We start from the raw sequence: 12,144 nt of genomic DNA, 5'->3' as shown, positions 1-12,144 counted from the left end.
CCCACTTCTTCCGCTGAGCGGAGTGCAGGCGCCCGGGGCACCAATCAATGGCAGAGACAGAGAGGGGACGGGGACGGAAAGAGAAGGGGAAAAACGGGGGGAAATATTGTCCATGAGAGAGTCCCCGCCCAGTGAGGCTCGTCGAGTGGGCTGGCAGTGCTCCACGTCCCTGGCTTGACTTTGATGCATTGGGGGTGCAATGGAGCAGCCCATCCGGCTCAGGGCTTTGTGCAAATCTCCATTCCAGGGGTCAGACTGGTCAATGGAGCCAAGCACTGCAGCCTCGCTCTCCAGCGGGGCGGAGAGGGGGGTTGAAATTGCTCGTTAATAGCACAGTCATGTTTGCTCCATTTGGGAGTGCAGGGAGGGGGGGGCGGAAGCTGCTGGCTCTTCAGAGCCTCTGCCCCTGCAAGGTCTGGAGCAGCTGGTGTAGGCACTGGATGTCGGGAGCTGGAGCTCGTCCTACCACAAGGGAACAAAAACCCATCAGGGACTGAGCCCCCTGGGCGTCAGGAGCACCAGGCCCCAGCAGCATTTCCACCTGCGCCGTCAGAGGGACCAATTCTCCCTCCTCCCTGTTGCATAAATTGCTAGTTTCGTCCCCTGGAGGCTAGTTCAATTTGCCTCAAGAAGAGAGTCACACTTTCAAGCTGGGTCCAACTCTATTTTATTGTTTGCAAACAAGGACGGCCAAGGAGCTCAGTGCTCAAAGCAGGGTCGACCTTGAGCATAGCCTGAGCTGAAACTTTTATAGATTTCACATTCCTTCTGGTCAGCGTGTCGCAACGTGATTGGTCACTGCAAGTTTACTCAGTTCCCTGGCAGAAAGTTTAGCAGCTTCTAAGACATGCGCAATCAGCTAAACGATACGTGCTGTTTCTAGCTTAAGCAATGGAGGGGAAGAAGCACACTTAGTTTTTACTACATCCCTACAGTTAAAAGAGTTGTTTTGCCCTCTGGTCACCCCACTCCCCCTTGTATCAGCCCCCAGGGCTCCTGACACCTCTGCCCCCTCCCGCCATCCGGGACACAGCTCATGTGCACAGAACCTCTCTCCCACCCCCAGAGGTGCTCGCAGGGGCAGGAGGGATTCTGCCAACAGGGACGTGGGGTGGGGGGCAGCCCTGGAAAAAAGGGTGGGTCCTGTGGGGATGGGAAGGAGGCCCCAGCCCTGCCCTACTTTCCGTTGTCTACTTTGGCTCTTCACTATGTATCCCAGGAGCTGCTGGGCCTTCCCCAGAAGGGCATATGCCAGGACCAGCCTGGCCTGGCTGGGGCACAGCAGGGTGAGTGAGCAGAGAGCAGCACTGTCTGCAGGAAGGAACATTTCTTCTGCTCCATGAAGAGCTGCCCAAAGACCTGAAACCAACAGGACAGGAGGCTCCAGTTGACAGCCCAAAGCCCGGCCCCAACTCCTGGGGCTAGAATGGCTTCCTCCTTCCCCAGTCTCCCGCCCAGACCCTGCACCCACTCCTACACCCAGATGCTCTCCCGACCATGCACCCCAGTCTCCTGCTCTTGGAGCAGCCTCCATCCCTAAGTATTGCTCCCACCGACAACCGCTCCCATTCTAAGCACACAGGGCCCCAGCCAGTATCACCGTCTGAGCTGTGTCCTGGCCTGGCAGCATGCCCTGACCTCTCCCACCCTGACAGTGTTGCTATGCGCCAGGACCAGGCTCTCTTTGTACCAATGCCTGCCCCACAGATCCTCGGCCTGGTGGATGGTGAGGCCTGGGAGAGACAAACAAGGGTCATTCTTCTGGTGGGTCTGAGCCCTTCCCCTCCCACAGGGGGCTGCCCAGTGGGCAGAGAGCTCCCGGCATCCCCTGTCCAATGGAAGGGAAGAGAGCCCAGAAGGACCAGGACACAGAGGGACGCATCACCCTTCGGTCCAGTTTGTGAGAAATGGCCTGGGCCCCATCCCCCCTGCTGCTGGCACCCTCAGGGTGACACTGGGGCCCACCAGTGCAGGAGGAGCTGGTACAAGCGGTGTACCCCCTTCCAACCAATCGGCTTTATGGTGCAGGAGGAGCTGGTACAAGCGGTGTACCCCCTTCCAACCAATCGGCTTTATGGTGCAGGAGGAGCTGGTACAAGCGGTGTACCCCCTTCCAACCAATCGGCTTTATGGTGCAGGAGGAGCTGGTACAAGCGGTGTACCCCCTTCCAACCAATCGGCTTTATGGTGCAGGAGGAGCTGGTACAAGCAGTGTACCCCCTTCCAGCCAATCGGCTTTATGGTGCAGGAGGAGCTGGTACAAGCGGTGTACCCCCTTCCAACCAATCGGCTGACGCCCTCAGATGGGTCCATGACAAGGAGGGCATAGTTGGGCCATGTGGTGAGCTGACGTGCTCGGTCTGACGGGTTTGGTGCCTCAGACCGGAGGGCACCCAGGCTGGGGCTGGAAGTGGCCCTGTCTCTCAGCAACATGCCCTGATTCGACCCCTCTGAGCAGTGCCCCCAGGAACCCACTATATTACAAATAGGAAACTGAGGCACAGGGCCAGGCTGGGCCTCCCAGGCTGACAATGGCAGGGGCCCCAGACTGTCAGTGGTGCAGAAAGAAGAGCCTGCCAGCGGGCAGGGAATTTCCTATCTCCTGCCAGAGGATCTGCCCTTGGAAGGGGCCTAGGTGGGAGACGGGTGGTACTGCCCAACTATGGGCCAGGGTAGCAGGGGGGAGAGGTTGGTAGGGGGTGAAGGAGTCGGTATCTGAGGCTGCCAGTGGTGCTGAGGCAGTTGGCCAGGACCATAGGGGTTGGGGAGTTCTCCACAATCTCCTGTGAGACCCCAAGGGACAAAGGGGCGTGTGAGACTCAGGCCCCTGGCACGTCCCCATGAGGAGCTCCCATGCCCAGCTCCCCCCAGCCAGAGGGCAGTTTCAGCTTCTAGTGATTACTGAGATCACCTCCAAATTGTGCTCCCTTCTGCATCCAACCAGCCCATCCCAGACCCCAAACTCCTTGGTAGAAATGTGGCCCTGGGTCAATGGATAAACCCTTGGAGTGCCCCCCCCCCCCATTACCAATGATTGACCAAGCCTGCTCCAAACGTTTTTTCAAATGTTGTTTAATCAGAATTTAAAGACAATTGTAGCCAATTCGAAGGGTGGGAGGTGGGGACGCAGCTGCTGCCTCCTCAGCTCCTGGTGCGCTCACTGGCTGTCTTCCTGCTGCAAGGGAAGCAGAATCCGTGAGACAGAGATCCATCCCCGGGGAGTCAGGGGTACTGGGCCCCAGCAGCATTTCCACCCTCCTCCCCCCAGCGCTGAGACTTGTCCTGCTCCCCGCTCACCCCCCTGTCAGGCCAGCAGCCCGTAGGGTGAGCTCCTGACCCCCCCTCCCAGGGCTCCTGACACCTCTGCCCCCTCCCATCTCCCAGGACACGGCTTGTGTGCGCAGAGCCTCCCCCAACCCCAGGACGCTCGCGGGGCAGGAGGGATTCTGCCAGCAGGGACATGGGGTGGGGGCAGCCTGAGGAAAGGGGCAGGGGATTCCCTGAGGGGATGGGAAGGAGACCCTGGCCCTGCCCCACTCTCCTACATCTGCTCCAGCTGCTCACCATGTATCCCAGGAGCTGATGGGCCTGCCCCTGCAGGGCGTGGGCCAGGACCAGCCCGGCCTTGCTGGGGCGCCGCAGAGGGGAGCGGGCAGCGAGCAGAGCCGTCTCCAAAAAGGAGTTTTCCTTCTCCTGGGAGAACAGCTGCCCAAAGACCTGGGCAAATGGAAGGGCAAAGGGGGCAGGAGGGGAACACAGAGGGACGCATCCCCCTGCAGCCCCAGACCCCCCGGCTCCGAGGTCACTTACGTCAAACCCCGGGAGGGTGGTGGCGACTCCCAGCAGGGCCGTGGTGCTGCCAAGGGCCCTGGCTCGCTCCTGGGGCAGGCGGGACTCCAGCCACGGGCTCAGGTGCTGTGGGGGAAAGAGGCAGGTCAGGACCCGTAGGGAGGCGCCGGTTCTGGGCAGAGCCTGGGCCTCCTCTCAGACTGTGCCCCCCCCCAGCCACTGACACTGCTCCTCTCTCGGCCCCCCCGAGGAAGCAGGGACAATGACCCCGTCCCTCCCCACGGGGCTCACCTCCATTATCAGCTGGAGCCGGGCGGTGTCTGGGGCCTGGACGAGGAGATTGGCCAGCAGGGCATGGAGGAAATCAGCAAGGCCCCTGCTGAACTCCTGCAAGACAAGGGGGAGCCCTGGGTCAGAGGGAGATCCAGGGGGATCCAGGCCGCCAGAGGCTGCTCCTTCTCCTGGCTGGGGTGGCTAGGGAGGGGACGTACCTGCGTGTGGATGGGCTCCTGCTGCCAGTCCCCAGACACTGTCTGTCCCACGGCCACCCTCAGCAGGGGGCTCAGGAGCTGGGCCCGCAGGGGAGGCTGCAAGGTGCTGGCAGGAGAGAGGGGCAGAGACTCTTAATTCAGCAGCAGAAGACAGAGACTTTCCCACTCCCTGGTCAGGGGATCTGCTCTGTGGGGGGGAGAAGGGTCTGCGGGAGGGAGGGGAGCTTCTCCTGCTCCCTTTCCAAACACCCATTCTCTCCATCTTTCCTCTTCCTGGCCGGAGCCCGCACTGCCCCTGTGCACAAGGGAGAGTTGCCCCCTGCTCCCTGGGAGCCTGGCAAAGCTGGGGAGCAGCGCCTCAGGGCGTACGGCTGGGAAACAGCCCCATGGGACTAAGCACCCTGACAGGGAGTAAAGGGACTGGGGGAGGAGCAGCCAGAGCAGGAGAGGGGATGAGGCCTGAGCTCCCCGGGGTCTGCAGCCCACCCTAGTCCGACTGACGCTACACAGTTACTTGGAAACATCCCTTCTTTACCAGGTTGCTGCTGCTGGGGTTGATGTACCTCCTGGTGGCAAAGCGGGCCAGCCCTTCCTCGGAGACAAAAATCTTCAGGGGGTCACAGGACGTGACCAGGACATAGATGTGCATGTCAAATTTGAAGCATCAATAAGGAAGGGCTGTGAGAGACAAGGGCGGCGTGGTCTGGGGATCTGCTCGGGGGGGGGGAGGTGCTGCATCCTCGTGGCCGGGCTCCTCCTGTCCCAAGAGAGCAAGGGCCTGTCAGACGCGGGGCCCCGGGAACAAGGGGGGTCAGTGCGAGCTTGACCCTAGGCGGTGCCTCTCTAGGGCCCCCCAGGGCCAGACCCCTCTGGCCTATCATTGAAGGAGCTGCTACCGCCTCCCTCCCCCGCCCCATGCCAGCTGTTCCCCCTCAGCATCCGGCTGCCCCAGGGCCCTGGCTGGGCCTGGCCTTGGGGGGAGGGGAAGCCCCATCCATGCTCCTGAGCGTTGGGCAAGCGTCTTGTGGAGCCGCAGCAGAACTCACTGGCGCTGCGCCAGGACCGTGCGCGGAACAGGCAGCGCCCTGGGATCTGCACATGTCCGGCTAAGTCCCCTCCCCGCTGGCCGATTCGCTCCCCAGACCGCTCCCGGCCAGCCGGTTCTCCCCACTTCTCCTCCTGAGCTTTCCTGGCCAGCCCCGCTGCCCCCACAGCCTTGCTTCTGGCGGCCAGTTCTCCCCTCTTCCCCCAGATCTCCTCCAGCCAGCCCCGCTGCACCTAACCCCCCTCCCAACCCTGCATCCCACCGGCTGGTTCCCCCACCCTATCTCCCCCGACCTGCTTCCCCGTGTCAGGCCTGCTTCCCACTGGCTGCACTGCCCCACATCCCCCCACCCTCCCTCCCGGCCCAGACCCCCACCCTCATCTGAGATCAAGTGTGTCCGATATTTTTCTTTAACTCACCTGGTAACCCTACTCCCATTGCTGGGTGGGAGCCCGGGCGGGGTCATTTCCGCAGGGCCCCTGGCCTGGCATCTGCCGGTGTCTGTTCTAGGGGCCCGTTGCCCAGCGGGGTCCCTCACCTCCGGTACAGCAGCAGTGGGCAGAAGAGTCAGGCCCCCCCCGGGGCCGGGCACTCGAGGGCCAGGGCCAGCTGGGCCCCAAGCTCCCTGGGGGGGGGCTGAGCTGGGATGAAAGGGAGGAGACAGGGCCCCATCAGTGTCCTGCTCCCAGCTCCCAACCCCCCTGGGCCAGGCGCCTCCCTCCCCACGTCCCTCAGACCGGGGAGAGGAGTTAATGAGACCCCCAGCTCTTGGGGCAAAGGGCAGTGGGCAGGGGCCCCCATGGGGACTTGCACCCCCAGCTGGTTTTGCAGGGTTTGGACTGGACAGTGCCAGCCAGGCCGTACGTAGCTACACAGCAGAGAGGAGGGGGCAGGTCCGGGGAGAGAGGGAATCCTGGGGGCCGGACTCACTCGCGCTTCGCTGGGACCATGCGCGGGACAGGCAGGGCCCCGGGATCTGCATGCGCCCAGGCCAGCCCCGCTCCCCACTGGCCCCTCCCCCCTTGGCCAGACCCGCTCCCCCCAACTCCATCCCGGCTAGCCCCCTGCTTCCCGCCGGCTGGTCCCTTCCCTCCCCGCTCCCAGTTCTCCCCCCGTCAGCCCTGCTCCTCCCGACCTCCTCCCAGCCAGCCCTGCTTCCCGCCGGCTGGTCCCTTCCTTCCCCTCCCCGCTCCCAGTTCTCCCCCCGTCAGCCCTGCTCCTCCCGACCTCCTCCCAGCCAGCCCTGCTTCCCGCTGGCTGGTCTCCCCCGCCCCTGATCTGCCGCGCCAGCTCCGTTCCCCCCAGCCCCATCCCAGCCAGCCTCACTCCCCTCCCAGCCGGTCCCCCCTTCCCGTTCTGAGATCACGTGTGTCTGGGATGTTTTTCAAACCCATCTGGTAACCCTTCCAGGGGACAAGGAGGGGCCCAGGGCCAGAAAGGAACCTGGCTGGAGCTTGGGATGGAACATGGGTCCTTATCGTCCCCGGGTCTCCCCTGAGCCTGGAGAAGACGAACTGGGCCCAGTTCTGGCTCAGGCCTGGCTCTGACTCTGTCCTCCCCAGGGGTCACTCCCAGCCCGCGGCCCTGCTGCTGCCGGCCCTGCAGCCTGCGGGAGCCGCCAGGTCACGCCAGGCTCAGGGGCCGGCTCAGAGGACACTCGCCTCCCATGCCGGGTGCTGGGGGGCAATTACAACCGCGCTCTGCTGCTCCCTGGGGCCTTGGCGCACCCTTGGGATGCTCTGGGCGTGATCCAGGAGTTGACGTGCTGCGGGGGAGAGAGGTGGGGCAGGTCAATAGACCCGAGCCCGGCCTGTGCCAATGAGCCCCCATCCCCATCCCTGGGGCTGGGCCCTGGTGCCCAGGGGAGTGAGTCGGATCCATTAGGCATGGCTCTTAGATAGGGCCTTGTCTCTCCAGACCAGGACAATGTGGATGGATCCCATGGGGGGGGGGGGGGGAGAGGGAAGTTGGGGGGTGCGGGATTTGAGGTTCTTGTTCCGAGAACCAGCCAGGCCCTGATTTCAACTCCCATTTCCCAACCCTGTCCCTGAAGGGGGAAGGGCCCAACACAGCCCTGCCCAAGGGTCCCCAGTCTCCCCTTTCCCGCCCCTCACCCCCGGCGCTGAAGGAAAACAGCCTCCCCCTACTCGCCCATGCTCACCTCCCCGCTGTCTGCGCGCCCGTGTGGGTCTCTGCCCGCAGCACCCCCAAAAGGCCGGCCCGAGGCCAGACCCCGCCGTGCTGAGGGTCCCCCTGGCTAATACTTTGGCTGGGTTTGCTTTTGGACACACACAGGTAGGAGCTGGCCGGCAAAGAACCCATAGCCTCCCCTCCACAGCTCAGGTGAACAGCTGGGAGTGAGGAAAGGACAGAGCTCAGAGCGTCCAGCCGCGCCCTGTCAGCTTCTTGCGCTGCCCACAGAGCTGCTGGGCTGTTCACGCTGCTGGAGGTGGCTGCTGTGAGCAGAGGGCAGGGTACCCACCAATTCCCCACACCCGGGGTCCTCTCACGCCAGCCGTTTGCTCGGCCCCAGTCTCCCGACTCCCCAGACCTTTGGCCAGCGTGGCGGGAAAGCCCCTGAGATGGAAACACCCTTCTTTCAGAGGGGTCCCCCGGAATTGTACCCTGCTCCTGCGAGCAGGGACCATGCTCTGGCCAGGGAGAGTGGCAATTCTCCCGCAGCGATTCTGCCTCTTGCACAGTCAGAGACAGACAAGCAACCCTGGGGTCAGACCTGTGGCATGAGCGCCCCTCCTCCACGCACACGGGCCCAGCCAGCAGCACTCCAGAGTGTGGCTCGCTAGCATATACCAGTGCCAGAGGCCGGCTAAGCCCCTGTCCCACGCGCTAACAATTGCTCCTTCCTGGCTGCAGAACTCGCATGTGCCCGAGCTTTGCTGAAGCCAAAGGGAGGCGCTCTGGGCAGATTCCAGCAGTGCGACTCATGGAGCAGGACCCCAGGGCATGGCGAAAACACCAGCAGGGCGTTTGGGTCTCATTCCCAATGGCCTTCAGCCAGCTAGTGGTGTTTATGTGATGCCTACGGGCCGTGGCTCTGACAGGCAGCCCGGGCTGGCGTGGGGACGTGCCTGCTGATGACAGCCCTCCACGAGAGGCGTTTGGTAGGCGGGGAGGTGAAGAACGTCCCCCTAGTTGGAAGCCAGCCGGGACACCGGGGCAGAGCTGCGGGCGGGCAGCGCGGGCCATACCTGCGGTGGTTGAAGCTGAGGATGGACATGGCGTTGGCCCGGGGCGGGGCGTGGCGGGGCGTGGGCGCGCTGCACGATGGGCGCCGAGGTAGCGATGACGGCTAGTTCGTGGACTGTGGCGCGGCTCAGGGGGTCGGGCACTGTGGGGAAGGTGCAGTCGCTATACGTGTGTTTTGGAGCCTTCCTGGCAGTCACAAAGATGCCCCTTGGGGCTGGCTTGGAGCCCCCTGGCGACATGGCAACGCATCCTGGGGGATAAATACCCTGCCCCTACGCCTCTCCTGCCAGCCCTGAGCGCAGCAGCCAGGCCAGCGCGGCACGGTGCAGGGCTGAGTGTGTCCCCCTCCCACGGCGCCTCCCTCAGGAGTCTGACTGGGAACATACTGAGGTATGGCCTGTCTCTCACTGGCCATCGCTGTGGGAAGGGGCATTTTGGCAAGCCCGGGCCTCCCCCAGCCCTCTCCCCCTTCTCCTCGGACACTATCGCAGCTGCTGCCTTCTCCCCTTCCCACTCAGGACTCACGCCCGGCTCCCTCTGCCTGGGCTCCAGCTCTCGGCCTACGGGCCGTGGCAGGGTAGCAGCCGTCGCCCCGGGACTCCGGGAGACTCTGAGCTCTAGCGCCCTGCTGGAGCCCTGAAGATGAGAGCAGGGCAGGGCTCTCCAGCTCCCGGCCCAGGCCAGGCTGCTGGCCTGCGAGGCTCATTCCGGGGTGACGGGAAGCAGAGCGCCCCAGGCCCGACGAGGCCTGTCTTGGGACATGGCTGCTGAGAGGGACAGGCTGCTGTGTGGCTCCCACAGTCACCGTGAGTGCAGCGGTCCCACCCCTGCTGCCGGCCCCAGTTAGCTCAGGCCCGCGGGCCAACCCGCGTGAGGGGACAGCTCTGCACCCACCTGCCCTGGCCCACAGGGAGTCGGAAGCTGCTCGAGCCCGGTTGCACTGCAGCGTGGGGGTGTTAAATTGCCCACGGATAGCAGGTGGGGCCAGAGGACATGGGGGGAGAGAGCCAGCCAGCCGGAGTGGCCGGGAGCCCTGCTAGAGGAGGGTGCCCGCTGGCCCCTCTGGGGGATTTGAGAACTGGCCCCAGCCCTAGCCCTAAGGCACACTGAGTTAGAGACCCGTGGCACCCAGACCTTTCAAGTGTCGTGGCCCCTTGGGAGTCCAGGTGGGAGGCAGGAGACAGACCCCTTCTGCCATCTCACTAGCTGTGCCAGAGGAGGGCTGCTGGGGGGCTTGGTAACCAGGCCATACCTGGGGGGCCCTAGAGGCCTGGAAGGCAGCAGAGTTTGGGGCCAATCTAGACGCTCTTTTCTGCAAATGCTTTTAATGGAAAAACGTTTCCATTAAAAGCATTTGCGGAAAATCATGCCAGTCTAGACGTAGCCCTAGGGTTTAATTTTTCAGAAAAATTCAGTTTGCAAAAATCAGACTGTACTCGTGACCACAAAAACAGTGCATAAGAGTTTCACAAACCTCCAGTTTCATGTGTATTGACCTTCCTAAATAACCACCTAGCTAAGATCAGGAAGATACTGCTGTAAAATGGTCATTCAACTGAAACCTTCCTGGCCTGATTCCATGCTAAGTGGTTGGCCCCCGGTTTGACACTGGAGTTAGCTCACTGGTTCACAATTGTAGAAAAAGTGAGGTGTCTAGAACCCCAGTTTCAATTCCATACTATTCCCACGTACTGCAACATGGATGGCACCACACACGTCAATAGGAATCTGCATTTTCTGCTTTCTCTTCTATCCTCCATGGACCACGTCACTCCCAACTAGCACTTTACCTTCAAGGTACTGCAGCAGAGCTGGAATCTTTACTCCCCACATCTCACCCACTGCTGCATGGATATTTTGGTGCAAGGCTTTTAGCAGCTGCAAGACAGAATATCCGTGTCCTTCTCTTTCATAAGGAGATGAGGCTACAACCTGTCAACGACGGAGAAAGCTAAGTTCTGCAGCAAGATACCAGCTTGTTCCTGAAGGAGGAAATATTTCAGATTCTCTCACTGTGGAGACTACACACTGTAGAGCTGCTGCTTCTACTGCAGTGACTTCCTAAAGAAGAAAGTATTCTAACTAGCATGAGGGTGTAGAACAGTGTGTCTCTATCTGATCAGGGGAGGGTGGAGAGAGACCCAATCATACACATTCTTCAGCCTAAAGCATTTAGCTGGAAAACTGATTTTTATACTTAACTGTTCCACTTCACATTTATCAGAAAACCTGTTCTCCGTGGTCTACTTACCAGGAGTCGTGCCAGCAATCCCTGAGGTGTAGGGAGTCTCCCTGGGAAAAGAAATAGAAGATCATTAATTATGCCAGACTTTGGAGAATCCCGCTGATGTTGTTCACCTAGCCATTTCCAATGTGCCCACCAATGTTGCATGCAGCTGATAATATTTGCATTTCCATAGTGTTTTCAGGCAGAGCATCTCAAAAGTGTTTTACAAACATGAGTTAATTCCTCCTCATAGCACCTCTAAGAAACTGGCATTAATTAGTCCTCAATTTCACAAGTGGGAAAGCTGAGAGAGAGCAAGTGATTTCCCCAATGTTATATCAGAATTTTGGTGGTGATCTGGAACCAGAACCCCCAATTTCTAGCTCCCTCCCATTGCCATGTTTTAATCCCAAGACCATCCTGCATTCCTTTTAGTCTCTTGACTGAAGATGAGAGAATTGGAACAGGCTGAATCTGGTCATTTCATAGTGGCTGGTGAGAATAAATGAAAATGTTTCTGTTATAAACCTTGTCCACTGTAGTCCAGGCAAGCAGCTTCTCCTCCTTCTTGCATCTTTTTCTCAGCCATTTCCTGGAGGCATCTGCAGAGAGGCTTCAAAGTGCCAGTGTACTGAGTTGGCACCACATACGTTAGAAGCCTTGGCCATAACACCTGCACAGAAGAGCAAGACAGTTCAACACTTGGCTATTTTCATTCCCCCACCTCCTACTGGCTGAATCCTTCTGTCATGCACCTTCTCCTTTTAGTCATCACTGACCCTTCCCTGTCTCGTTACCTTATCTCTATCTCACTTTCTCCTCCCCTCCGCCATCATCTCACTCTACCTGTCCCAGTGATCCCTCTCTCTACATTTTAAGTACACTGCCTTGTTTGGTGAGCATTAGCAATCTGGTTCTCATCCGGAGATGAATCATCTTTCCCTGCATTATAAAGCTACTTAGACAGCACCATAAATTCATCCTGCACTTTTCAGACATACAGAAGGCACAATCACGGCCCCAATAACTGTTTAAATACAGGATCACCAAGTCTACATTTCCAAGGTATTCATGGGGAATCTAAGGAGACGTGCACTCAGGCAATGGTGGTAATTAAAAGAAAACCACTGCATTATGGTTCCTTCCAGTGAAGTTCCTTTTTATCTTGTCTGTACTGTGAATAGCTTCCTCCATGATACAGAGGTCCCATCATCTCTGACAGGAACTTGACCTGCTGTACCTCCATTATCCTGACTGGCAAGAAGCTTCCTTATGGAGAGGTACAGTAGATATACGGAAGAATGTCTTTATTTCACGAAGCAGTAGCAACATGTCACTTACTCGGGTCATTCCAGTGACTGATATGTTCAGGCCTTGCAGGATGT

At 60.0% G+C, this 12,144-nt stretch overlaps 1 long non-coding RNA gene across 1 annotated transcript; it reads right to left on the bottom strand.

Annotated features, from left to right (window-relative positions):
- Positions 1–3,098: 3,098 nt before the first annotated feature.
- On the bottom strand, positions 3,099–4,384 carry LOC142823343 (uncharacterized). Its single transcript, XR_016347081.1, has 3 exons — positions 4,081–4,384; positions 3,565–3,915; positions 3,099–3,175 (listed from the first exon to the last, which is right to left on the bottom strand). It is a non-coding gene; the product is annotated as an uncharacterized LOC142823343 (long non-coding RNA).
- Between the last annotated feature and the right edge of the window lie 7,760 nt (positions 4,385–12,144).

Source organism: Pelodiscus sinensis, chromosome 18 (assembly GCF_052426305.1).
Source record: "Pelodiscus sinensis isolate ZL-2025 chromosome 18, ASM5242630v1, whole genome shotgun sequence".
NCBI lineage: Eukaryota > Metazoa > Chordata > Testudines > Trionychidae > Pelodiscus > Pelodiscus sinensis.
This window is presented reverse-complemented; position numbering and strand designations above follow the sequence as displayed.